Raw genomic sequence first — 27,979 nt, 5'->3', positions numbered from 1 at the left:
CTAGACCGATGGCCTGGATGGTAGATGACTGCCACTGGTGGCTTGTCGGTGAGGGTCCGCCCGACATCAAAATTAGGTCCTTGGTAACTAATACAAAGCAGCAGAGAAAAGGCTTTGTGCTTGCTTACGTTACTTTTAGACAACTGTCTAGCGCACAACAGGTTATGCACTGGAAAGTTAATTTTAAAAAACATTTTGCACTGGTTTGCATCACTTTTGAGATGCAAACATAGCCCAAAATAAATGTTTGTAAATCTGGGCATGAGTAGTACCACATATATAATCACTTGTCTGCTAGACATCTAGAACTTCAGAGGCATTCAATGTAACTCCCAGGCAATCTATTGGAACCAGAGCAGTGTCAACATGGTTCCCTTTTCAGCAAAACTCTCATTGGTGAACATTGGCTGATATATTTATTTAGTTCCTTATACAAATGTAACTGGATAGCCTCATAACATAACTTTGGAGATGGAATGGGGAATGGGTGCAAGGCCCATAATGCTACCTTAGTCCACTTTGTGTTTTGCTGCCTCCGGTCCTTCATTTGGATCCAGATCCACAAGACCCGTCCCACTAGCTAACATGGCTTAGACACAACTACATTTTTAGGCTGTTGTGGTTGGACCCTACTCAAACGCAAGTTGGGACTCTTTGGACTCCTGTGCTCAGTGGGAGTCCACAAATTGGTGCATGTCCCCTACTCTGGAAGTGTATGACTGGAACTGGCCCAGTCTGAGAAATGGACATCAACAGCTTGGTACCACAGTAGGTGCCGAATGATTGCTACTATGTCCTCCTTGAAATAAATGTAAAAACTGGGAGACCCATTAAGTCGTTAATTGCTTTCCATTTGGTCTGTACCTCACTGGACATATAGAACCCTGAATTAATGACTTTTATTTTTACGTCTTTGAAGCCCTTGTTTTTTGGCCAGATGCACTGAAATGGAAATGCAAACATATTGCATCCAAAGTACTTTTCTTTCCTATTCCTGAGACCTTTATTAATTTGTTTGAGCTCTCTTCGCTGGCACTCAAACAGTGGATCATAGGATACCATTGGTAATAGGGCTCAATTCATTTAGCGTATTTACTTAGCGGCCGAAATAGCCTTTGTAGCCCAACCTTCCCTACTGGTATGTGTGATTGTGCACCACATATTTTTGAGACTGCCTCAACTTCCTTAAGGAGGGATGATGCACTAGTCATAATATGACAGATGCTAGAATAAGTTACAAGCGTTGCTGCTGTCTAAATGCAACCTGGTATGTCCTACAGTATGTGCATGTATGTATGCATGGACGTCGCTAGTGGCTAGGAGGAGAGTTAAGAGCTAGACTCAGGAGAGAGGCACATTGATCTTTAGATTGCCAACAAGGCATCCCTTGCGAGACTCTGCCCTGCTAGGTTTATCTTGAATGAAATTTAACAATCTTTTATCAGAAGCATGAGGGATATGATAGTCAAGGGCCTCCACCCAAGACAAAAGACGATGTCCGATGGGACCCAAGATCTGGATGACCAGGAAATAGGTTTCATTGAACCACAACAATGATGGGCAGCTTGTCCAATGTTCTCTATGTCAGGTGGCTATCCTTGTAAGGTGCAAGCAAGGCATAGAGGATGAAGAGAATTTGCAGAACCCTGAACAACTAATTCCTTTAGTAGGCAGTAAATGGGTAACATAAAGCAAGTCACAACTAAGGACTTTCAACGCCATGTGTTTGTCATTAGCACTAAATTAGATCCTAGTTCTTTACAACTATGTAAATCACCATCACAGTCTTTATCCCACTACCATACAACATTTTTCAGACCGCTGAGTAAGTGAAGGACAGTTCTGGGAGGTAGAAGATGCTATCTATTTTGATATGTTGTGTTTTGTTAGAAAGATGGGACCTTATCCATTCTACCACTGTGCCTACAATATCCATTCTGTTTGAGAATGTTATCATGATCAACAGTATTAAGGGCTGTCTTTAGGGGAAGGAGAACCAGCAGGCATGAATTTCCTTTATCAAAGAGGAGTAGAGCTTTGTTCACAATACTGAGGATGATGGAGGTGCCCGTGCAGTGACCAGATCAGAAGCCAGATTGAATATTGCCTAGTGAAGGATCTTTACTGGTGTACAGCTCTGGTTGGTTGGCTACGAATTTCTCCTGGATATTTGAAATCAGAGGAAGGCCTGTGAAGTCCAGCACATGAGGGGCTGAGTTAAACTTCATTAGAAGGGTGGACATGCCCATCACGAGGAAGTCCACAAGAGCACCCTCTCTCACGGAGGAAGAATGATGGGTTATAGTCAGAGATGGGAGAGGGCCTTAGAGTGATCATTGTCTAGAGAGAGTGGGTTGGGTTCTGAAATTATGTTCTATGGCTTTTTGTTTATAATGGCTATTTTCAGAATTTCCGGGCCAATGAGGCTGAATGCATGCTAGAAGGGTGCAGGGCTTTTCTTGCGAAGCTTCTGTTTTTTACATCAATTGAACGATGTTTGGCTATCTACTAATCTTCATGATTTTTTGAGAAATGGGGGGCAGAATTATGTTTAGATTCTACAGTTTGAATTGAAGCGACTTCTGTTGCTTTATGCTGCAAGATCTAATGAACTGTGCTGGAGTGGTTTGGTGCACCTATAGGGTTGGGCCTCGGGAAAGAAAGATTAGACGTTTTTCTTTTAGTTTATAAGATTTTCAGATGGTTTTGAACTTAGGAGGTGGGCAATGTTCTCCGTCTCCTTTTACATGTTCTTAAGCATTTATTGCATCTTGCTCACAATGAAATTATGCCACATTTTCTTTGATTTTCACTATCAATTTACTGTGAGCTGCAGACTCTGCACAGCCCCCTTTATAGGGCCTCAGGGATTCTTGGATTCACTTTCAATGTATCATAGTTTGTGAGACATATTTTAACTTCTCAGAAGAGCTAAACACGTGGTTCATGCAGTAGCTAATAGTTTCGCGGGGATTTGGTGGTTTCACAGTATAAAATTAATCATGAGTATTGCTTGCAGTTTTCAGGAATGGCAAAATGCAATATTAAAGTATACACATTATTCTGAGTTTTATTTTGCAGGAAAAAGAAAAAGAAGTAATTGGCTCAATAAAGGCTTGGGCACATTAGTCATTAAAGAGACTATACAGCACCTAGCTATATACTGTTCAGTTAAAGAAATGTAAATATGAAAACATTTATGCAAGGACAAGACATACAGAAGCTGGGTAAGTTAGGGTAAGTAGAGAGTAAAAAGAGGGTGGATCACTTATGCGTGATTAATTGTTTAGTACACTTTCAAACAAAATGACAAATCCATCCTTCTACATGTTGTGGAATGCACTTTCATCAGTGTTTGTGTATATATCTATATATCTCTATATATCTCTATATATATATATATATATATCAAAACTATGCAGATCCCATTGAGAATGCAGCCTCACAAAGGTAAGTGTTCACTCGCTTTTATTGATTAACAGTCTGCCAGCAGGAGTAAAACCAAAGAAACAAAGTGTCCACTTGAAAACGCCAGACGCGTTTCAGGATATCGTCCTTTCATCAGTGGTGTGTAACGGCAAACTTTTCGGTGCTGGCACTGACTGAAAAGCACTCTGTGTTGCATCACCTGCTGTGATAGGAGTGGCCTCTTTCGAGGTCTTCTGGGTGATGTAGTGTTTCCATAATTAAACCCCAGTGGGCGTGCCTGTACACCTTCAGTCTGTGAGCCCAAATAATGCGAGTCTCTGTGGAAGCTCCTGCCCCGCTTTGTAGGCTGCCAACCGGGGCTGGGAGCTGGCCTCCTCTGCTAGAATCCAGCTCCGCCTTTGCTCCATACCAACAGCACCACCTGGACGCAGTCGAGGATCCGCCGGAGCGACAGGCTCATTCTCGCGACGGGGACGGCCGCTTAAATGCCAAAACTATGCAGATCCCATTAAGAATGCAGCCTCACAAAGGTAAGTGTTCGCCCGCTTTTATTGATTAACAGCCTGCCAGCAGGAGTAAGCAGAGGAGGCCATCAACCAGAGGTTGCAGGTGTCCCATGATACTCCAGAACGAGAGGGTGTCTTGCTAAGGCCAGCACCTGCAAACTGGCAACACACAACAACCAGTATTTCTCCAGGTAAGGACAAAAGCGCAAGACAGCTCGGGGATAAACAGCAACTGACTTTAATAATTACCAGAGCTCTGTGTGCAACAACCATGAAACGCAAGGCAGACGCGTTTTGCTCATAATAGCTTCCTCCGTGCCCGTTTCAGAGTTAAAACAATGTCCTGGGGTCTTCTGGTATTTTAGCTGTTATTGCGGCCACTCCCAGTCAGGTGCCTACTTGCCCCTCCTCCACCTCCGAGGCTTCAGGACAAGGACATCCCGCGCTCCACCCACCAGGCCCTGCATACTGGGAGTTCAAGTCCTCCATGAGTGCCCATACAGTCATAGGGCCTCTCAGGCAACAAGTGATGCCCCAAACCAGGTTGGATGGTGGGCCCCACTCCTTCGCAGTTCCTTGGAGGGTGCAAGTCCGCTACAGTCTCCCTTTCTCCCCTTGCACCGATGACTCCGTCTGCAAATGTAAAGCGTCGGGGAGGTATCGCGGTGTAGACAATACTTCAAACAGGAGTTGCAGGTGTCCCGTGATACTCCAGAAAGAGAGGACGTCTCGCTAAGGCCAGCACCTGCAAGCTGGCAACACACAACAACCAGTCTTTCTCCAGGTACGGACAAAAGCGCGAGACAGCTCCGGGATAAACTGCAACTGACTTTAATAATTACCAGCTCTCTGTGTGCAACAACCATGAAATGCAAGGCAGACGCGTTTCGCTTATAATAGCTTTCTCAGTGCCCGTTTCAAAGTTAAAATAATGTCCTAGGGGTCTGCTGGTAATTTAGCTGTTATTGGGGGCACTCCCACTCAGGTGCTTACTTGCCCCTCCTCTACCTCCTAGGCTGCAGGACATCCCGCGCTCCGCCCACCAGGCCACTGTATACTGGGAGTTGAAGTCCTTCATGAGTGCCCATACAGTTATAGGGCCTCTCAGGCAACAAGTGATGCCCCAAACCAGGTTGAATGGTGGGCCCCACTTCTTCGCAGTCCTTTGGAGGGTGCAAGTCAGTTACAGTCTCCCATTTCGGGCATCCTCTTTCCCTTGCGCCAATAAGCTCCGACATGAAATGTAAAGCGTCGGGGGGTATCGCGGTGTAGACAATACTTCAACCAAGGGTTGCAGGTGTCCCGTGATACTCCAGAACCGGTGGGCGTCTCGCTAAGGCCAGCACCTGCAAGTGGGCAACACACAACAACCAGTCTTTCTCCAGGTAAGGACAAAAGAGCGAGACAGCTCCGGGATAAACTGCAACTGACTTTAATAATTACCAGCGCTCTGTGTGCAACAACCATGAAACGCAAGGCAGATGCGTTTCGCTTATAATAGCTTCCTCAGTGCCCTTTTCAAAGTTACAACAATGTCCTGGGGGTCTGCTGGTATTTTAGCTTTTATTGCGGCCACTCCCAGTCAGGTGCTTACTTGCCTCTCCTCCACCTCCGAGGCTGCAGGACATCACGTGCTCCACCCACCAGGCCACTTCATACTGGGAGTTGAAGTCCTCCATGAGTGCCCATACAGTGATGGGGCCTCTCAGGCAACAAGTGATGCCCCAAACCAGGTTGGATGGTAGGCCCCACTCCTTCGCAGTTCCTTGGAGGTTGCAAGTCAGTTACAGCCTCCCTTTTCAGGCATATGGTTTTCCTCCTCTCTCCCCTTGCGCTGATAACCTTTGTCTGGAAATGTAAAGTGTCGGGGGGGGGTATCGCGGTGTAGACAATACTCCAACCAGGGGTTGCAGATGTCCTGTGATACTCTAGATCGAGAGGGCATCTCGCTAAGGCCGGCACCTGCAAGCTGGCAACACACAACAACCAGTCTTTCTCCAGGTAAGGACAAAAGCGCGAGACAGCTCCGGGATAAACTGCAACTGACTTTAATAATTACCAGCGCTCTGTGTGAAACAACCATGAAATGCAAGACAGACATGTTTTGCTCATAATAGCTTCCTCAGTGCCCGTTTCAAAGTTAAAACAATGTCCTGGGGGTCTGCTGGTATTTTAGCAGTTATTGCGGCCACTCCCAGTCAGGTGCTTACTTGCCCCTCCTCCACCTCCGAGGCTGCAGGACATCCCGCGCTCCACCCACCAGGCCACTGCGTACTGGGAGTTGAAGTTCTCCATGAGTGCCCATCCAGTGATAGGACCTCTCAGGCAACAAGTGAAGCCCAAAACCAGGTTGGATGGTGGGCCCCACTCCTTCGCAGTTCCTTGGAGGGTGCAAGTCAGTTACAGTCTCCCTTTTCAGGCAAATGGTTTGCCTCCTCTCTCCCCTTGCACCGATAACCTCCATCTGGAAATGCAAAGCGTCGGGGGGGGGGGTATCGCGGTGTAGACAATACTTCAAGCAGGGGTTGCAGGTGGCTAGTGATACTCCAGAACGATAGGGCATCTCGCTAAGGCCAGCACCTGCAAGCTGGCAACACACAACAACCAGTCTTTCTCCAGGTAAGGACAAAAGCGCGAGACAGCTCCAAGATAAACTGCAACTGACTTTAATAATTACCAGCGCTCTGTGTGCAACAACCATGACACGCAAGGCAGACGTGTTTCGCTTATAATAGCTTCCTCCGTGCCCTTTTCAAAGTTAAAACAATGTCCTGGGGGTCTCCTGGTATTTTAGCTGTAATTGCGGCCACTCCCAGTCAGGTGCTTACTTGCCTCTCCTGCACCTCTGAGGCTGCAGGACATCGAGTGCTCCACCCACCAGGCCACTGCATACCCGGAGTTTAAGTCCTCCATGAGTGCCATACAGTAATGGGGCCTCTCAGGCAACAAGTGATGCCCCAAACCAGGTTGGATGGTGGGCCCCACTCATTCGCAGTTCCTTGGAGAGTGCAAGTCAGTAACAGTCTCCCTTTTCAGGCAAATGGTTTGCCTCCACTCTCCCCTTGCGCTGATAACCTATATATATATATATATATACTAGCAGCCCGTCCCGACCTTGTCCGGGAGCAATCAGGCTTCCCCGACCCCCGCCTGCCCCGACATTGCCCAGCAGCCCGGGCCCCGTTTACGGAGGCAAGCCACAAATTGCACGTTTTAATCCTTTAGTTTTTGTCAGCATTCAGATCTAGATTATGTGACTGCGACAGAGCGCATGCACTTCTTTTACTTAAATGCAAGCGAAACAGGAAAGAACTGCTTTAGGGTAGTAAGTGCCTGCACTTTAAATTTGCATATCTAGCTCCGGCTCTGAGTCACTCCTAGAGGAGCGCATAAATCAGTGACAACAGCGTCATACTAAACATATCGGTAAAAAGACTGACATACTAATGAGACTGTTGTTATGCCAGTTTTGTTAAAATGATATTGCGTTCCAAAGTCTTCGGGGAAAAATGTTGTTTCCCGTACAGCCTGCCTACTGCCGGGAGAGAGGACAGGTGTGCGCATCTCACTGTTCCAAAATTCAGAGCGAGGGATTTCCATGCGAGAAGAAATAAGGATGGGACTGTTGGCTCACTTCCTGAGGTAACTTCTGCGCTGTGAATGGAAATGGAATCAGATCTGGGCGCTGAGCGAAAGGGTCCGAAATTCATACATCACCACATAGGACCATGCACGTTTCGAACAAGTTGCGCGCGTGCCCCTACCCCCGCCTGCCCCGACATTGTCCCCCGGAGCCTTACCTCAGCCGCCGCTCCTCAGTTCACTGCTCCTCGCCGCTCCGCCGGTCCGCTGCTGCTCACCGCCTGTGTGCCGCTCGCCTCGCGCTCCTGGCGCCGCTCCTCCCCGCGCTCCTGACGTCAGCACGCAGGTCGCGGCCGGCGCTACTTCGAGGGGACAACTTTTTTTTAAATGTACATTTTTTAAATATAACGTATTTTTTAAATTTATATAGCCTATGTCCATCTGCACACCCTGAGGATTCCAACGATGTATCAGGTGTGTGGATTGGCGCTGTGGTTCCCGAGTTTACCCGCCTCAAAGCCTCAAAGTTCTTCCTTTATAATAGTAGTATAGATATAGATATATATATATATATATATATATGTGCTGAAACTCCAAGTTGCCACCTCCAATCTCATAGAACTGGCGAAGCAGGAGACAGACCACAAGCTTCAGGTAACTGATTTTATTTGCAGATTTTTCTGGTGCAACCAACCATGACGCGTTTCGGGCTATGCAGCCCTTGTTTACATGCCTATATATATATATATAGAGAGAGAGAGAGAGCGAGAGAGAGAGAGAGAGAAAGAGAGAGAGAGAGAGAGAGAGAGAGAGAGAGAGAGAGAGAGAGAGAGAGAAAGAGAGAGAGAGAGATATCAAAACAATACCCCTTCAGGCATAGAGAATAAGAAACAGAGCACTCTGGGTAGTTTCCAAGTTTAAGTGGAGAGCAGTCCTGTACAGAGCACCCTACAACACCAGCGACACTCTGAATTTGCTCACCTCAAATGCCTTCTTTCCTAGCAAAGTTTTTAAGCAGTGCCTTCCATGGCGAGATAGAAGGGGGCAAAGTCTTTCGCCATTTCTACTTTAAGAATAGGGTTAGCATAGTGCCATTGACGCTGATCTGTAAAATAACAAAAGCTTTCTACCACTCCAGGTACAGTGTTACAGCTTTGTACTGGTAAAATAACATTCAAGCCAACCTGGAATTAAAAAATGCACCCCCTGGCATGTGTTTTGCCATATTTATAGCTCTTTAAAGAGGTTTAGCTTTGTCCAGAAACAAGGGAGCACCCAGTATGAGTGAAAACAATTCCCTTTCAGGCATAAAATGCTGCATAAATCATGCAACGAAGAAGCAAATAACTCTGGGTAGTTTCGAAGTTTATGTGGAGAGCAGCCCTATTTAGAGCACCCTACAACACCAGCGACAGGCTGAATTCTATCACCTCAAATATGTGCTTTTCTATCAAAGTTTGTAAGCATAGGATTATCAAAGTGCCATCCAAGCTGAGATAGAAAGGGACAAATGGGCATATTTACAAGACAATGGTACAGCACAGTGCCGCAAGCAATATTGCTGCTCCTAGCAGCATCATTGTCTTAGTGCAGGAATTCACCAAATTTGCTGGACAGCAAACAGCAGCTGTGCGCCAATGCAGACAGCCCTACACCATGGTGCAAGGGTATTAAAGATTGCAGGAATCACTGTTAGCATGAGCTGAAGGCCATTTTATACTTGCCAGCCATCTTAGTTAGCTATGTGCTCGCCATGGGCTTTCTCCCTCTTCCAGAGCCTTGCACATGCTCAGAAATGCCTAGATGTCGGAATGCCTCCTACAGTAGCCTGATGGTACTGTGCGCCGCAATTGCCCTCATGTGAGGTTAATAAATGCATTGTTTTTATATTACAGCTTCCGTGCCAATTTATTCTTTGTTGGTTTAAAGGACCAAGTGTATCAGTGAACCCCTTAGAAGGTTTTTATTTCTTCAAATGGCACCCAACGTGGACCTCATCGGAGAAGCGGCTATCCAAGGTAGTGGTCTTGATGGGAGACTGGAATCTACTGAGGAGGACAGGACAGGAATCTAGTGAGGAGGTACCCTGCACACGGAGATTCTCTGTTTTTGCAGCCCAGTATATTTGTGATCTCCCTTATCTGATCCTCCAACTGTTTGCCGCTCCCGACTGAGAACTTTTTTGGTGTGAGTATTCTAAAAACAACCGTTAGGTCATTCAGAACTTGGCAGTGAGAGGTTGGAGATTTGGGCTTGGAAAGGTCGTCGACATGTGATTTGTTTTGGTTTGGCCAAAGACTTTAGAACTTGGAAATATATGAATTTGCAATTTTTGTAGGCAGGTAATGAGATTTTTCTCGAATTTTTTAATAATTCGTAACAGCACATGTTGTGTTAAGTGCCACTGCTGTATAATATTGTATATGCTGCAATATTCTTGGCATGCCTGTTTCAAGCGCACATAGAAGAATGTGTTGCTTTCTTGGCGGTACCAATGTGAATCTTGAATGAACTCAGCCGGCTCCCCTAGAGGGGATACCTAAATAGGTTTAGGTATAAAAATGGATTTCTTCCTTGGTGACTAAGTACCCCATGGAACTAAATATGTACATAAAAAGGATTCTAATCTGCGCACTTAGTAACTTTCATAGATGGTGATATGCAGAGTGTTTTTTTTTAGTGTTCTGCCAGCCAAAACTGGCGAATTTGGTGTATTTTGTCTTCTTGAAGATGGAACAGTCTTTTGGGCTGTCTTTGGTGCAGTCTTTTCAGACTACCTTTGGGAGCTTTTCTTGTAAATATGACTTACAATTAGTATTTACAAGGTTTGGTTTAAGTACAGTTTGTGGGCTGTCTTTTGTTTCTGTCCTAAGTGTTGATTTGTGGGTTAATTGTGTGTATTGAATGTCTATGTGGTTTGTGGTTTGACACCAGTGGTACTTGTGTGAGTGAGTAGCGATTGCACTCTTTGTGTAAGAATAGCTAGCCTTAAGCGAGCTGTATTGTGTGTTCTGAGTGTATGTCCCGCTTCTGAAAATGTCTGGAATGAACTTAATGAGTTTTTTTTGTGTCATCATTCTGTTATGCATAATATCATTGAATAAAATACATTTTAAAATAATCCAGAAATGAAATTAATTATGTTACATATGCTAAATAGCTGCACGCTACCAATAAATTGACAATGTAAGAAACTATACATGAGTGCAAATTGCCACAATGCTAAAGATAAAATTAGAACACACATTCAATAGGAATAAAGGAAAGGAAGGGAAAAAACGAAATTGTGTGCTTTGCAATAACTAGGACTAAAATACAAAACGTTACAGCATTCTCTTTAGATACATTATATTAGACATTTAAAGGCATTCACATCATCTGAGTGAATTGGTTGTTGCTGAACTAAACATGACATTACAGAACGGTAGATTTGTGCTGGCTTGAAAGGCTTGAGAATTTGACGCCTGCTGGTCAGAGCAACAGCTGCGTCATTAATACATGGCTATTCTTGGTCCCAAGCCACAAGGAAATTGCTGAGTCAACTAGATTTTAAGTTAGTGCAAACACGGTATAAAGGCCTGCATTACAGACTGTTGATTTTAAAAGTTACAAAAGACAGTTTCATTATTTTGAATAACAGAGAAAAGATTGAAAGTAGAGATTTCCTTTCTGAATGCCTTCTTACATAAGCACATCTGTGGTTCTGATGTTAAATAATAACTGTCCTTTAAAAATGTGCACAGACTTTTAACGTTTCAGTAAGGCTTCTGTGCTTAGAGTTATAAATGAATACATTTTAAGGCAAAGAGGTATGAGGCTTGCTTTTCATTTGTGGAACCAATAAAATGGTTGGTGTTATTAAAATAAAAAAGGGGAATTATGATTATATGAAAAAAAGTTAATTAAAAATAAGTGCACTAAAAACGTTTTTTAATCTCTATAATGTCTAATAATCATACTATAAACTCCGAGCATCAAAGTTGAATTTAAGTGACGCTTTACCGCAATGTGGGGAACTAAAATGGAAGATGTCACTTTACCCAGGTATACAAAACTCATTTTTTAACCCCTTCGATGCTCATGACGAGCTCAGCTCGTCATGAGGTACAGTGGAGCTGTGCTCATGATGAGCTGAGCTCGTCATGACCACACTGTTTTACATTGAGTCCCAGCACAGCAGAGGAATATGTGCAGCATCCATGTGGTTAAGGGTGTACCTTATATATTTCTGATCCCCATTCCTGGGATATCTAGAGGACACTCTGGGGATCTCTAGTATGCAAAAACATTGTGGGTTATTAATTTTTAAGTGCTCCTAACTCCAAAGTCGAATTTGGGTAAAATTTACTGTTTAAAAGCAGTTCTGCCACTCAGAGCAGTTTTCAAACTGATCTTAGGCTTCCGTAAATGCACACATGTAAGTATAGAATGAACAGCTGACCTCTATACTGCTAGAAAAGCACACCGCACACTGCTTACAAATGTAAAAAAGTATGAAAAACCAGCAGAAGTTATTATCCTACCTCTAAATTACTGGCAAACAGGAACAGAATAGGACTGCGTTTTAGCTGTGAGTCTCCATAATATGCTTTGACTTGGAAAGTCTGCATGGCGTAGCCCTTCTCATACAGGGATTGAATACCATTATCAAGGGATAGCAGCATTTGTAAGTCATATGCAGAGATAGATCTGTCATGTATATAGCACTAATGGTTTTAGCTTAAAGTTTACTGTTCAAGGGCTGAGATAAGGAGGCAATTGGGTTTTAGTTTGAATTCATTCGCCCTCATGTTACACTAGTACAATTGCTAAAGGAATTGGTAATTGGTTATTTATGTTTTCTATTTAGCTAAATGTTCTTTTTACCTCCTACAAGTTTGTTTTGTGCCCAGCTGCCACAAATAGGGGTAGATAGTGTCGACAGAAGGTAAACTTATTTCAGGTTTTCCTACTGTCGAAATGGGGGAAGGAGGTTAGCTCCTTTACAAATTAAGGGTAGGCAGATTTATGTTTTCTCCCTGTTTTTCCCACTCTCTTTTGAGCCTGTCTAAATTGTCTAGGAAACAGCCATGAGACATTTAATTGGCTATTCAGTAATACTGTTTTAAAAATTGTTAGCATTAATAAAATGAATAAATAAATATGCTATGTTACTGCCCATCGTGTCTGATGAAATTATGAAAGGATGAGTAGCCTAGATTGCTATTCCCTTATTTGACTTTTAAGGGGAACTAGATGTGGGTATTTTTTGTTCTAAAATTCTCAGGGGATAACACCATTATTTTTTATGTTATTCTCGTGTTATATGACAGCCCTTATTAGAGGTGATGTTGCATAGTCTGGATCGTGAAAAGTAGAATGCATTTATTATTTTTGCCAAGGAACCAGGAGAGAGGAACTGAGTGTGTACTCTCAAGCTTTGCTAAAGAAAATCTCCAAGGGCTGGAAGAGTGCCAGCCTCCTGTTGAAGTCACAGGGCTAAAGGACTTCATCATTTGCTAAAAGTGCTTGTTGCTGGAACCTGAAAATCCAGCACCTCTGAAGAATCCAGCAATCTCGACGCCGACGGACGCCGCCGAATCCAGCTCGACATCGTGAGTGCAGCTCCCGTGTCCCGCATCCTCGACGCCGGCCGCCGGGCCCGATCGACGCCAGTAGCGACGCCAGTGAGTAGCGAGTTCGGCTCCAGCTCCAAGTGACCCCGTGTCTGCGCCGCCGCTGATCGCATCGACTCCGAGCCCTCTCGACGCCGTGAGCGCTGCTCACTCTTGCAACATCATCATCGACATCGACGACGACACCGTATCCTGCTTCGCCTCGGGAGCGCTGCTCCTGCCTGACATCTGTCGACACCGCTGCAGGTCGCCCCGACTCCGAGGCCCGATCGACGCCGAATACGCGACGCCGGACATCTCGACACCGCTGATCATCATGTGCTTTGCTTTTCCAAGGTACTGTGTTGTGGGGGTCTGTGCGACTCCGGGCTCGACGTAGCGCTCCTCGCGGTCGACGCCGAACCTTTGGATTAACTTTGCCTCGACGTCGTGTGACTCCTGTGTGGGTTACATTGTTGCTAAGAACTGTGATTTAAAGAAGAAGAGTTGCTTTTGTTACTAAAGACTTTGTGCTAAGAAGAAACTACACTTGAACTATTATTGTTCCTTCCAAGAGTATTTATAAGATTGTGGTATATTTTTGTCGTTATTTGGTCTTGTGCTAAACCTTATATAAACATCCTTATGAAACGTGCCTCAACGACTCCTCTGGCCCCATCCTTGACCTATTAGTCCCTCCTAGTCACAACATTATCAGACTTGACCGAGTTAAGAAACTGGGTGGTGGCATTGCCTGTATCTTCTGCAACTCTCTCACAGCAAAACAGTCCCCCTCAGCTAATCTCTCCTCCTGTGAATACCTTTCCATAGATATCACCAGCTCACACAGACTCCTATGCAGCCTTCACATCCTCTACCACTCCCCAGGAGATAACCTCCATCTACTTGAACAAGTTATGGAAACCATCTTCTCCAACCTGGGCCGACACTCCCCCCAAGATCTTCCTTGGTGACTTCAATCTCCACTGGAATGACCCCCACAATCAGGCTGTCACAACGCTAAAAAAACTCCTTACCAACTTGGGGCATATTAGCAAGGCGGCGCTATGAAATGATCTCTGCTTTTGCGTCCGTTTTCGGGCGCAAAGCATAAATAATTTCATCGCCTTATCAGCAAAGACACGCTATCGCGTGTTTTGCTGATTTAGCACCCCTTACAACAACGCCCAGCTTTGCATCTCTAATGAGATGCAAAGTGGGCATTCTGTGCCAAAATAACTGGAGAAATGTCGCTAACCGACATTTCTCCAATTATCAAGTTGCACGCAAACAAACAGAGCGATAAGAAAAGTAGTGCTAACCGCAGTTATTGCTACTTTCCTTGCGCCTGGTTGTAATCTGACTTAGCCATGTAATCCAATGGGAGGTGGATTACTTGGCTAAACCCACCCTGCCCTATCAGCAAGGTATCGCTGGTCGCAGTGTGATCATCGCTGGATTTCCAGCGATAATCACACTGTTTTCCAGCTAACGCATGGATTTCTATCGCTTGGTAGATAAGCGTTGCTGATAGCACGCTATCTCCGCGATAGAATCCAGCGTTAGCCTGCGATAATTATCCTCGCGCTAAAAGCGCTGAGCGATAATTATCGCAGGCGCCTGCTAATATGCCCCCCGGCTCTCACCCAATTCTGCAACAGCCCCCCTCACAACTTAGGCTCGAGACTGGATCTCATCATCTCTAACCCCAATTTAATTCATCTCGAATCCATTCTCCTCTGTGACTGGTCCGACCATCATTTCATCAACTTCCTGATACCTGAAAGTTGGAATCACAATTCTGCTCAACCACTCAAACTAAAACACTGGAAAAGACAGCTCCATAACACAAGCGTTAAGGAGCTCATAGAATGCTGCAATCTCTCCCTCCTGCCGCCTTCTGACATGATTGACGTTCACGATCTCACTGACCACTATCACAACACCATGCTATCCACCTTAAATGATATGGCCCCCCTTCAACTGAAAATAATTCCCATAAAATAATCCAAGCCATGGTTCAATGACAGTCTAAATGCGGACAGACGCAGCCTTAGACTTGCTGAACGCAAGTGCAGATCCTCTCCCTCCCCAGATCTTCTAAAAACTCTAAGATCCCAAAGAAGTAGATACAACAAACTCATTAGAACGGTGAAAGCCAACTTCTTCAAACACCAACCTGACATAGCCAAAAATTGCCTAAAAATACGTTTTGAACTCATTAATTCACAATCCAACCACACCGCTACCCACTCTCAGCACCCCGCTCGCCCAAAATTGAATCAGACCTACGGTCTGCTGCACTCACTCTCTCACCCTCTCCTGACTCCTTTGACTCCACACCCCTGCCCTCCCCACAGGGTCACTCACTCAAAAACAAAGCCACATGGAGTCACTTCACTCCCCTCAATGATTCTACCACCCTCAGCATTCTCTCTACCCTCAAACCCTCAAATCACTTCAATGACCCCCTCTCCCCTAACTTCTATAAAGAAATCATAGGTTCACTAGCACCCCTCTGGTCCAAAATCATCAACGCCTCACTTCTTCAAAGTGAGATCCCTGACTGCTTGAAGGCGGGCCTAGTGCTCCCTATCCTCAAAAAACCCTCGGCTGATCCTGCTGACCTGAACAACTACCACCCAATCACAAACATACCGACCCTGGTGAAACTTCTGGAGAAATGTGTTTATGAACAACTTCGCAAACACATTGAGTAATTCCAGCTCCTCGACCTATTCCACTCGGGTTTCCGCAGTGGCCACAGCACTGAAACAGCCATCACTCACATTGTGGACGACGCTCTCACTTTACTTGATCAAAACGAAACCTGCCTTTTAATTCTGCACGATCTCTCATCAGCATTTGGCACTGTCAAACATAACAATCTATTCTTCCTCTTCGAACACAGAATGGGGCTATCAGGTCCGGTTTGCCTCTTTCCTCAACAACAGAACACAAAGAATGAAATCCAACCAGTCTCTCTCCAACCCGAGCCCCTGCACACTTGGTGTCCCCCAAGGATCCTCACTCTCCCCCACTCTCTTCAACCTTTCCCTTGAACCACTGACTGTAACTCTTAAAGCCTCCAACCTCCAATATCACATGTATGTGGATGACACCCAACTCTACATGAAAATCTCCTCCCCCGAGGACATCAAATCTCTCAACGGAACCCTACTCAAAACCCTGAATCGGCTAACCACCAACCATCTCAAATTAAACGCCCTGAAGACAGTATTCCTCCTCATTGCACCCGCTAGGCAAACCCCCACTGTGTTGCAATTTCTCTGTAACCTCACCACCCTCAACTGCACACGTCATATCGTTGATTCCACTAAATCACTGGGAGTTGTGCTAGACAAACACCTAAACATGTAAGAACACATCAGATCATCGACCAAAGGAGCGAACTTTCAACTCTGCATCCTAAGAAAACTCAAACCCTACCTTCCCCAAGATGACTTTAAATCGACGGTGCAAGCACTTGTCATTTCCAGACTTGAATATGGCAGTGCGACTCTTTGCCGTCTGTCGAAACTCAGTTTAGCACTTATCAGAGCACCCTTAAATGCTGCCACTAGACTCATCACGGGTTCTAAGAAGTCCAATCACATTTCACCGGACCATAAATCGTTCAATTGACTTCCTTTTAATGCTAGGATACAACTAAAGATCGCATGTATGACCCATAGGGCACTTCACTTCAACATCCCACTCTACCTGACAAATGAGCTGGAACCTTCGGGTGGCTCCAGGTCTACAAGGAGCAATGGCATACTGCTGCTCAAGCCCAAGAAATGTAATAAGCTTAAAACTTATAATCGTACATTCTCTGGCATCGCCGGAGAATCTGGAACTCCCTTCCATTAGAAACAAGACTGATTCCCTCTACTCTTGCCTTCAAAAAGGAAGTCAAAACACTACTACTAAACAAACCCTTCTAATGAACTCTGCGCTGAACCTGATACTTTCTCCTGTTGACTCTAAGTGACCGTTTTTGTCTGGTATGCGCTTGTTCTATATTTACCTACTTGTCGCTTGCACTCCCCAATTTCATCCTGCTCCCATTGTATATTGTCCCACCTTCTCCATAATTTCTATCACCTTGCTGCTTTCCTTTGCCTACCTAAACATATGTAAAGCACTCTGATATCCACCTGGGTCATGTTCGCGCTATACAAAACTTTAAATAAATAAATAAATTAGAGCAGGGTAGGGGTGCTATCAAGAGAGCCTTTGCTGTGTTTAGTTCCATGAAGAAACTGAAAACCAACCTATTTCAGAGTTCAAACTGAGCACAGGCTTCTCCGGTGGCTGCAGTAGGTTGTTCATCTCACTACAGGGCAAAGACTTTACAGTGGAACACAGACAAGTAACTTATCATGTTAATACAGATGGTCTTTTCCAGGTTTTTTCACTTGGATGATAAGAACTGACAAGGGAATGTCTGGGTTGCTCCTCAGTTTTCATCTGGTGGGCAGTGTGAGAATGTAACTCTGTTATTGGGTGGTCACCCCCATTGTTCTAGACTGATGCTGCTGGTTTCTCAACTTTGCACACTGGGGCTCTGCTGTCCAGTCCTCGGTTTATGTGCTCTGATTCCTAATACTGGGTAAAATTGGATAACTCACAAATGGTATGCTAAAATTGCAAGTAACGCTATAGTGTATGGTGTAGACAATATACCAATGGTATGGAAAAGTTGAAGGTGACCTGCGGACTGTAGCACATGCTGAGCCATCTAATAGACTGACAAAGGAAACATGACTCCAGGCCCACCTATGTAGCCTGACTCCTTCAGCTTTTAAACCTGTAGGTGAACCTGTCATTATAACCTTTATTGAGGGGAAAGGACCATATTTTTAAGTATTAAATAATTCTCTCCCCAGTGGGACGTTTTTACCTAGAGTGTCTACTATTACAAAAAGTGGTACATGCAACAATGTATTGTTGCCATGTACCTAGAGTGAATAGCAATCAAAAGCCTGTTTCACTGGGAAGGGCAGTAACTTTCCTATGAGGAAAACTAAAAATTAGAATATAAACATAACTCTGCTAACTTTGATTTGGATCAAGTTATTAGAATAATTTGAATGATATTTTTAATGTTTATTAACACATCTATTTCAGTAGCAAAGTTGGATTTTAAATAGCTAGCAGGTACCACCTGTCAGTGCTTCCTCTTGTTGAGGTGTGAAAACTGCTGCAAAAACAGATACAATAACCTAGGCCTTTTGACAAGAAGACGTGGGTTTAAGGTATGTGAATTTTTTCAGCTCAGGAAAGACAGCCGGGGAGAGCTCAGGAATTGTAGTTATATGAAAGCAACCAGAATGTGGCCTGTCCATTAATGGTTAAGTATAAAGAAAAACCTGCAGAAGGGAATCATGATGTCTCTTGGGCTCTCAGTAGCAAGCTTAGCACCAGCAAGTAAAATTATGACCTCGTCTGAAAACCTGTATGGAGTGTTTGAGGAGGTGGGGAATGTTCATTTTCCTAAGCACACCCCCATGTGGCACAGCAGCAGTCTCCAAGGGCAGAAAAGTGCTAAAATGTTGGATTTGTCTGAGCAAAGTGCACAGTGGGATAGCTTGCATTAAGGCAAACAGGATGTGCTGCACAAATAGGAACAGCTTATTTTTGCTCATTGTTTTCGGAGTATTTAATATCTACCCAACCACTGGTTAGTAAAACCTACAAAAGTGGCATGTCGCCTACTCCTCATCCGAACACTCTCTGGACCTGTGGATGAACAGAAGAAAAGAAAACTTGCTATTTGAGACCTGTGGGAATACCCGAAGGAATAAATAGTGAACTCCGCAGGTCAGTTGACTGACCTCTTGTGTGGCTTTAAGGACACAACAAACTGCAAGAAGACTTTTTGCCATAAGTGCCCAGCTGACCAGTACCAACTGAAGCTGGTTTGCACATGTCTGGAGTCCTCTGCAGAAGTGAGTCTGGGACCTAAATGCAGTGCCTGAGGATCAATGGCTCCATCAGGACTTCATCCAATGTCATCTGATCTAGAGAGGACTTCATCAGGTGCACCCTGTGACCTTGCTCCACTTGAGATATCGACCTATGTTTTACAGACCAATGTTCCCGATCAACCGACTTCTTATTCGTGCTTCACTTTTTCTGAGTGCTTTTTGCCTTACATTTTTGAAAAAAACATGTCTCTGGTTACTCTTATTGAACGTTTGTTATTTTGGTGTCATTTTGATCCTTACGATTTTCTCAGTTTTTAGAAGTTGCTTATGGGTTTATTTGTTTTACTGCTAAATGCTTTACAGTTTCCTAAGTTAAAAACCTGTCTGCTCTATGCCAGATCTTTCAGGGGGTTCAGCCCACGTTTAAATAATTAAAACCATGTTTTACTCTGACATGTTGGTGGCCTTATATCTTCTGTTTCATTCACATCCACCCCAATTAATAACCCACTTTTTACATGCACCCAATATTGATAATAATTACTGAGTACCATTTCAGATTCAGATATTTTGCGATTACATGCAATGAATAATTATTATTTAAAGTGGGTTCTCACCCCTTTTAATTGATACTCCAATATTTTACACAAAGGAAATCTGGTTACTTTTTTTAGTTTTACAGAAGGGTAAATGTGCTGATAGTACAAACCAGGAGGAAAACTAATGTCTGCTTTATTTTGTGTAACTACCTAGGATAGTGTTTACTGAACGGTGGGTTCATGATCTACTAATGGGTTGGGAGCCAATTTGTGGATTTTCAAAGTCCAACCAAAAAATATAAATGCCATTAAACTTTATTTGACTTGTCACATTTGCTTTGCTGTAGTCGAAAGACAGAGGTCCAATATCAGACTATATATTCTGACAAATTGCTGCATATTTTATTAACATGGACATTTGTGTTTTCGAACTCCTCTGACTTTACAGTCAGAGAAATAAAAGTAAAGGGAATTATGTGACAATCTTGCTGGGGTACATGAAGTGTAAATAGAAAGGCTGTAGGATGACATTTTTTGGAGCACAACATTTAAACATCTGTAAATGAAATGTACACATTCAGCACTTATGAAAGCAAACATGAAGCACATTTTTAGTAATTCTTTTTGTAATTCTGAAATGTGAAGGAAGCAACTTTTTAATACGATCAAAACAAATCAAGACACTACTTGGTGATGCACAAATGATAAATATTAATTAAAACTTGATTTACACACATTATCGTTTGTGCTCATCATAGTTTTATCAGTCAATTATTATTGTTGTTCATTATAATTTGACAAGTAAAATTCTATCTATGTTCCCATGTCAATAGAAAATATTTTGTCTGTAAATGAGAGGGCACTGATACACAATACTTTAGTTGCATTAAAAAATCGCCCACATCATGGCTATTAAAGCACGGCGGGTCGCAAATGTTTATTGTGTTAAACAGTGGGTCGTGGCTGTAAAAAGTATGTAAAGCGCTGACCTAGGAGGTATGATCTTGTGGATATTAATGGAGAGCATGTTGATAAGTAGTATTCTTCAACAGAGAATAGGACCTAAGTCACAACCCCACTGGCACAATAAGTTCAACTGATGTGGACAAACTCCATAATATAAAAATGTAAATCTCATTTGAAATTTACCAAATGTGAAGTTACATTCAAAAATAGTTTTACTGTCATGCAGTATTACACTAATATGATGTTATATCATATGGGAGAAGATCTGCTCCCTTTGCCAGGAGTGGGATTTCCAGGGGATATGCCATAACATGTTGGTGAACTTCCACAGTTATGTATGTTTGTGACTATTCACAATTACAACCATGTGCTACTCTGGATAACATCAGACGTTTGCTTATGTCAACAGCAACAATATATCCAATCTATAGTGATACTAGGGAAGGGCAGCCCCAACAATACTGCAAGAATGGGGAAGGACGGGTCCCAAGAGGATTTGCTTCACAGTCGTGACAAAGATTTTTTTTTTAACAAAAGCAAAACCACTTTTTCTAAACATTTAGATGCACATAAATGTACTATGACGGAATACTCCTATGGTGCTGTGTCTCTCGGAGCTTCTTGGGGACTCTCAAAGATTTATATATATGTAAATTGATTCCAAACTTTAATGTAAATCTGCAGAAATAAACTAATGATCATTTAGTGAATCAGGTCCACGGCATTTTAGTTTGATTCAGACGTATTTTGCAGCCACTTTTAGTGCCTTTGTGAGTGAATTAGTATCATTTGTAGGTTAAAGGGTGAAAACCTCTGTTCACTGACCCATTGTGGGTGTGAATTGCTAGAGCAGTGACAAAGCGACCCCTCAGCTTTTGCTGTTAGAGTTTAGATTGACAGGATACCTTAACAGTGGTGTGCAATGTGGATGTAAAGGGGCTAACAATGGCCAGTTTCCTACAAGATCAAGTGCTTTGTTCGAGTGAAACCTCGAACCTGATCTGAACGCAGCTCACAAATCGCAAGTGATAACCTGGAATTCTGTATACATGTATTTACTTGAAATTATATATCAGTCCCATAGATGTTTATCAACTTGTCATGGTAATACAGAAGGCGCACACGTCTGGGGCAGACCAGGTCTAGTGTTTTTCCCAGGCATTCAAACTGATTCGGATTTCAAGCTGCTTTTTAGACGAAAGAGATGCTCTTTTTGATCTGCCAGCCATTTTTAGCTTCCGTCGAGATTGCAAATAGTCAACGACAGTACAAAGTTGAAGCGCCCACTCAGCTAAACATGGCAGTCAGGGCATTGGAGTGCTGAGGCTCGAGTCGTTAACTTAAATAACATAGGTTAGATTTGACACTCCTACTACCACATAATAGGACAGTGATGTCAAACAAGCGAGCAATGTTGTGCGCTGTCCGCCATCGGGATCATTATCCTCGCCTTTGACACATGGGTTTTTATTTCCCATTCACATTGCACAATTTCCTTGCATTAGGGAGGCAGCGCAGTTTTCGATGGCTCCTTTGAGCTTGCAAGTGTTTGCTCAACCCATAATCTAAAGAAAACTGTAACTTGAAACAGGAATATCATTTTAGAAAAGAGTCCATAGTTGGCACAGGAAATGAGCAAACCGAGGAATACATTACATTTAATGATGTGACTATGCATTCAGCTTTAATGCATTGGGATGCCGCAGTGGCAGTCTGGGGAGAAAAGTGACATGCTCTGCTATTCTCTCGAAAGTAAAAAATGATGCTAATTTTGACAAAATAAAGTAACACGGTTTTCTGAAACCGATTGAATTATTTTGTCCCTTTGGTTTCTTTAGAGGATCGTGTCATTTCTACACAATACCACCTTCCCACGGAAAATCCCATTATTCGTTTACGCGTTTTCTTTAGTTTGCAGCCTGATAGTCTCCCGTCCTCTCTATTATCCGCTAGCCACATTCCCTGGAAATCTATGCTAGGCTATACCTGCCATTACCATGCAGGTAAATAGAGGCAGGGTGCACAATGAACACGTGTTCAAATACCTCTAGACGTGCAATCCTGATACAGTTGCAAATGGAACTTTGCACAGTAACTAGAATTGAGCTTGTAGCTGTTGTCAGGGCCCACAAAATCTTGCACAGATTTTATTACCACTAGGACCACTAGTGCATGCTGTGTATACATACGTGGAAGCACTTCCTGTGGAGGGTCGTTATAAGGCTAGCTGTCATAATGGGGATAAACTACCCTGACACAAATACAATTTGCTCTGGGTATCAGGCGTGGTTTACTAATCAGAGTTAAAACTGAGTGCAAAAATAGGGATTAACCTTTGCAAACTGCACTTGTAAATATTCCCTGGACGTGACAACCTCTGGATGGAAGTTTTGCAGGGTCAGTTATCAACCGGTCCGATCTAGAGGTAACGGCCTTCTCAAAAACACGAGTGAGCAACATTTGTCCTCATCTCCTAAAGGCCACATAACGAATGGGTGCAAAAACTGATTGCACCTGTTATTTCTGTTCATGGCGCCCAGCTCAGAGTGAACCCTTCAGTGTACTACAAGAATCAACCTATCACTTCGGAATCCTTCGGCATCTGTATGAGTTTGACGTTTTTTCTTTAATACAACTTGCCATCGTTTTTCAATTAATATTGAGGTGTAATCCGTAAGCAGGTGGAAGCCTACGGGTAGGACATGTCTGTAGGACAATTTATTTATGAGACACAGACACAGTACGCGCAATATGGTCGACAAAAGGGGTTGATGATGTGTGTGCAGGATCACTCTTTAAACTTGGAAAACAAGTATTAAGTTAATGGATTGTTTTGCTCCAGTGCATTCTTTTACCGAAAGTGCCAATTGTCAACATGAACATCGATATATTTCAGAAGGAGAATGTAACGGAAGCTTATGAGTGAGCTTCACTTTCCCAGTGTAGCTCACGTTATTCAACCTCCTGGGTGATTTGCATGTCTTACTACCATGAGCACATCAGAAGCACCACCGCCCACATCAACAACATCTCTCTAAGGTGTGGAGCTCTCATTCAGCTGGGGATCAAGACCCAGCTGAGGTGCCGAGGAACTTTCCATCAGTGACCACGAGCAGGACCAAGGCCAGCAACATCACTTTTACCAGGATCACCATGGCCCCAATGTATGTCAGCTGTCACCTGTCACTGGCACGAGCAGCAGAAACACCTTTACCACTACTACTAACTTCATGTCCACTATCGTAGCATATAGCATCGTAGCCGGCAGCAGCATTGGCGCTCTAGTCCTAGACTCCTCTGTATTTGCAACAGCTGTATTGACGCCATGCCAGTGGTTCTTAATCTGTGGTCCAGGGACTCCCAGGGGTCTGCAACACCTAGTCAGGGGGTCTGCGACACCCAGGGGGTAAGCAACACCTGGTCAGGGGGTCTGCGACACCCAGGGGGTAAGCAACACCTGGTCAGGGGGTCTGCGACTGCTTAGAAAAGTAAACAATATTAACAGATTAAGAAAGTGAATATAAATAAAGAAGCAACATTTAAATTGAACATTTAAAAAAGTTCTGTTAATGTGAAGAAATTTGATATGGAATGTAATAAATGAAGTTTATAACCTCAGTTCGATTTGTGAGAGCAGTGTAAGTGCATCAAAGAAATATAGGGCCTTATTTATGAAGGCCTTGCGTCAGTTTTGCGCTGCCGGTGCGTCACTTTTTGTGACGCACAAACAGTGTAAAAAATGCGCCTCGTTGCGCCATATTTAAAAAGTGACGCATCTAGGTAGATGCATCACTTTTTAAACCCCTGCGCCACATTATACCTGTGTCAGGTATAATGTATGCAGAGGGGGAGTTCCCCCGCAAAAAGCCTCGTAATAGTGACGCAGTGAAATCTATGAAATTTCACTGCATCACTTTTAGGACGCTGTTGCATCAAAATCTTGCGCCTGCCTCACAGCAGGCGTAAGACTGACGCAAGCCCTTTCACATGGGGCTTTCCCCATGTGAAAGAGCGCATTGCTGGAGTTGCGTCACTTTTGTGACACACTCCAGCAATGCGTCACTTTTGCGCTTACAGATACGTCAGAAATACTGACGCATCTGTAACTCCTTGCGACATGATGCGTCATACATGACGCATCAGGAATGTCGTAAGGAGTGCGCAGTGAAAAGTGACGCATCGCTGTTTTCACGCAGCGATGCGTCACTTTTCATAAATGAGGCCCATAGTATGGTCAATGAGTGACCACAACTGCATTTACAAAAGTTCCAACTTTACGATTTAAATTAAAATTCAGCATTTTGTTATTTGTGGATTAAATAAAATATTTAGGGCCTAATTACAACTTTGGCGGTGAGGCGCTGGGTGTGCCCCACCTCCGTACTTCCAAAGCCGTGGTCAGACTGCCAGCCAGATTAGGAGTTTCCTCCTGTCTGGTGGGCTGGTTTTTGGTGTTCCCACGGCGGAAATGGGCACTGTAATGGGAACGGCAAAAACAGTTAATGAACGGCATGGAAAATTGCACCCCAGTCCATGCTGTGCAGCAACTGGGGTGCATGAACACAGAGGGAGCACAAGTTGTGCCCCCCCTGCATGGATTTCCATGAGGAGAAGGCAAAGGTTCTATGCAGGGCCTGCTTTTTTTCCTCTCCGCCAAGGTGTTCATGGAGTAGGAACCTTGATGCTATCATCGGCTGAGAGGAAACTCGTAATATGCTTGGCGGGACCATGGCAGTCCCACCAAGAATATTGCAGCCTTCTGACTGCTGCAACACCACCAGGGAATGGCGGTTCCCTGGCAGCTGCAGCGGGGCAATGGCGGTCCTACCGCCCTAATCGTAAAAGGGCAGCAGGGAGACCGCTGCGCCTCCACGAGTCTGGTGGTCCGTGGACTGCCAGACTCATAATCGGCCCCATAATCACTAGTGTACTTGTTTGATGAATGCTTGTTTCTGTCTTTTTGTGTGTTGTTTTGCGGTTTGAATCATTGAAATTGCTTAGCGCGTTGTCCCAGGCTTCCAATAATGACTCAGTGGGGGTCCGCATTCCAGTAATGATTAAGGGCGAGTTCACCAAAGACAAAAGGTTAAGAACCATTGTTTAGACTGCGTCCTGGTGCAGCCTAACTCTGTTGGAAGGTCATATCCATGGTTTGAAGTCCAGGAGTTTGACTATGCACAGACTGCAGACTTCCAGAAGCATGTCAGCGACAAGAAGTGGGGTAAGTTGCTGTAGTAATATGGAAGCAGGGGACCATCACCACCTTCCTTGTTGCCCTAGTGCCCCTTGCCTGCTGGCCAGTAAAATCAGGATGGCTGCTTTTATTGCAATTAAAATGCAAGCAAATCATTTGCTAAAGTAGCTACCTACGTTTTAACAGGACAAGGTGTGACTCATTTATTATATGAGTTTGCATTTCAGGAACAAAATGCACTACAAATCATATTGTGGGATTGATTCAAGGGCAGATAATTGTGACATGATGTCTCAGAACAGCGCTGGACTGGGAGATCTACCACAGAGTAGACAGGAGGTGGTTAGTGGTATGTGTGCTGTTAGGGAGAAGCCACGGGGTGATTTATAGTGACTTGTTTGAGGAAGGAGGTGCCCTGAGTGGCCAGTGGCAGCCTTCGTTTTGCGGTAGGTAGGTTGTTGAATCAGTTCTTTGCTATTTAAACATAGGAGTAGGCTTTTCAATTTTCAATTTCTATTGTGAAAGCCAGGGGGGCTTTTTCAGTGCTTTTCAATATTTTCAATATATGCAAAAATATTTTTTTATCTGTGTATGCCCTTTTCAGTGCCATTAAAACATAACAAGGACAGTTTTTTCCAGTGATTATAGAGAATGTTGTCTTTATTACAATTGGCAGTTGGCAAAAATAAGGTAGAACACGCTTGTGCTTGAATAAGACAATTACATATTTATGTTTTTTTAATATAGCGCCTTTTTAGTGTTACTCTGAGTAATTAGCAATTGTGGTTAAAGATTTAAAAAATGTTATAAGAAGACATTGGAATTTAACAGCTTGTCTATATATTTAGGTACCATATAGACTGTACATTCTATTGCAATGTTTCCTGCATTCACTGCAAATGCATAGGCAGTCAGCATTACATACATCCCGCTTGGTCTATATTCTCCATTTCAGACTGAATCCCAACTGCTTCCAGAACCAATGAGCTTCTGTTTTTATGCCTCTGCTGTATAAGCACCTTCCGTCTATGTAAGCCTAAAATGATCTTTAAGACCCTCTGCATCTCACATAAAATACTTCAAGGCAGAGGCCCGCCTATTCTGAGATCTCTCATCAAACCACATCACTCCAACAGACAGACAGCTCAGATCAGACTCCCTTTCCATGGCCAGTGTCCCCAGAATAAGAAAAGCCCGCTCAGGGGGGCGACTGTTCTCATACAATGCGCAAAAGCTGTGGAATTCCCTCCCACTCCCCATTCAAAGAGAACACAACCTACTGGCCTTCCGTAGGCGATTAAAAACTTGCCTCTTCCCATAAAACCCTTCCATACAACTTCCCCCCTCTGAATGCTACAGGTTGATTGTCAGCGCTGGGACGCCCCAGGGTAGCTACGCGCTTTACAAATCTGAAATCAAAATCAAAATCAATCAAATCAAATAAAATGGTGTCCACCACATCAGTCTGGAGATGGTGGCAGGACTTAGGGACCGTAAACTGCCCAAAACAACAGACACAACAGCAACAAGGAGAGGAAGCAGCAGGGACTGAGGGGACGGGGGGAGATGGGCACAATGGCACACATGCACAATTAGGCACAGCACAACTGCAGACAAACCATGCCCAAGACAACCAACACCAACCAAGAGCACAAGTTACACAACCCGGCAATATCACACCACTGAACAACCACAGAAGTGAAAACCACACTGCCTGAAAGGGAGAAGAGTGAGCCAAATCAGAGCTGAAGGGACATCTCACACACAATGCAGAACACACACATAGGAAGCAGAGCTCCCCAACATCGAACATAATGTGGTACAAACACCAACATTTGCACAACCGAACATGGGACACAAATGCACCTGCCTGTTGCCGGTAAACGGCCATACGCATCTGGCTAAGCACAAAACAGGGACATGACAATGCACAAGTACATACCCACAGTCCTGATGGGGTAGCAATGCATGTATGGCAGGGAGCAAGAGTCTGTGACACACACATTGGCATACAAATCAAGACACAACTTAGTTGGAGACAAGTGAAAGTGGGAAACTTTATCAACAAGTGCGTGTCAGTACGGCCAAGAGAAGTGCCACAATATGCAGACCGATGCAGCAGCATTTCTGAATGAGGAATGTAGAAAGTGCCCATGTCCCCCTCGAGGGAGTCCATCACCAACACAAGTCAGTGCCAACCCGCATTGGTTGTCTTCCCCTGGATCATGAGTCCAGG

Source organism: Lissotriton vulgaris, chromosome 10 (genome assembly GCF_964263255.1).
Source record: "Lissotriton vulgaris chromosome 10, aLisVul1.2, whole genome shotgun sequence".
In the NCBI taxonomy this organism is placed as follows: domain Eukaryota; kingdom Metazoa; phylum Chordata; class Amphibia; order Caudata; family Salamandridae; genus Lissotriton; species Lissotriton vulgaris.
This window is presented reverse-complemented; position numbering follows the sequence as displayed.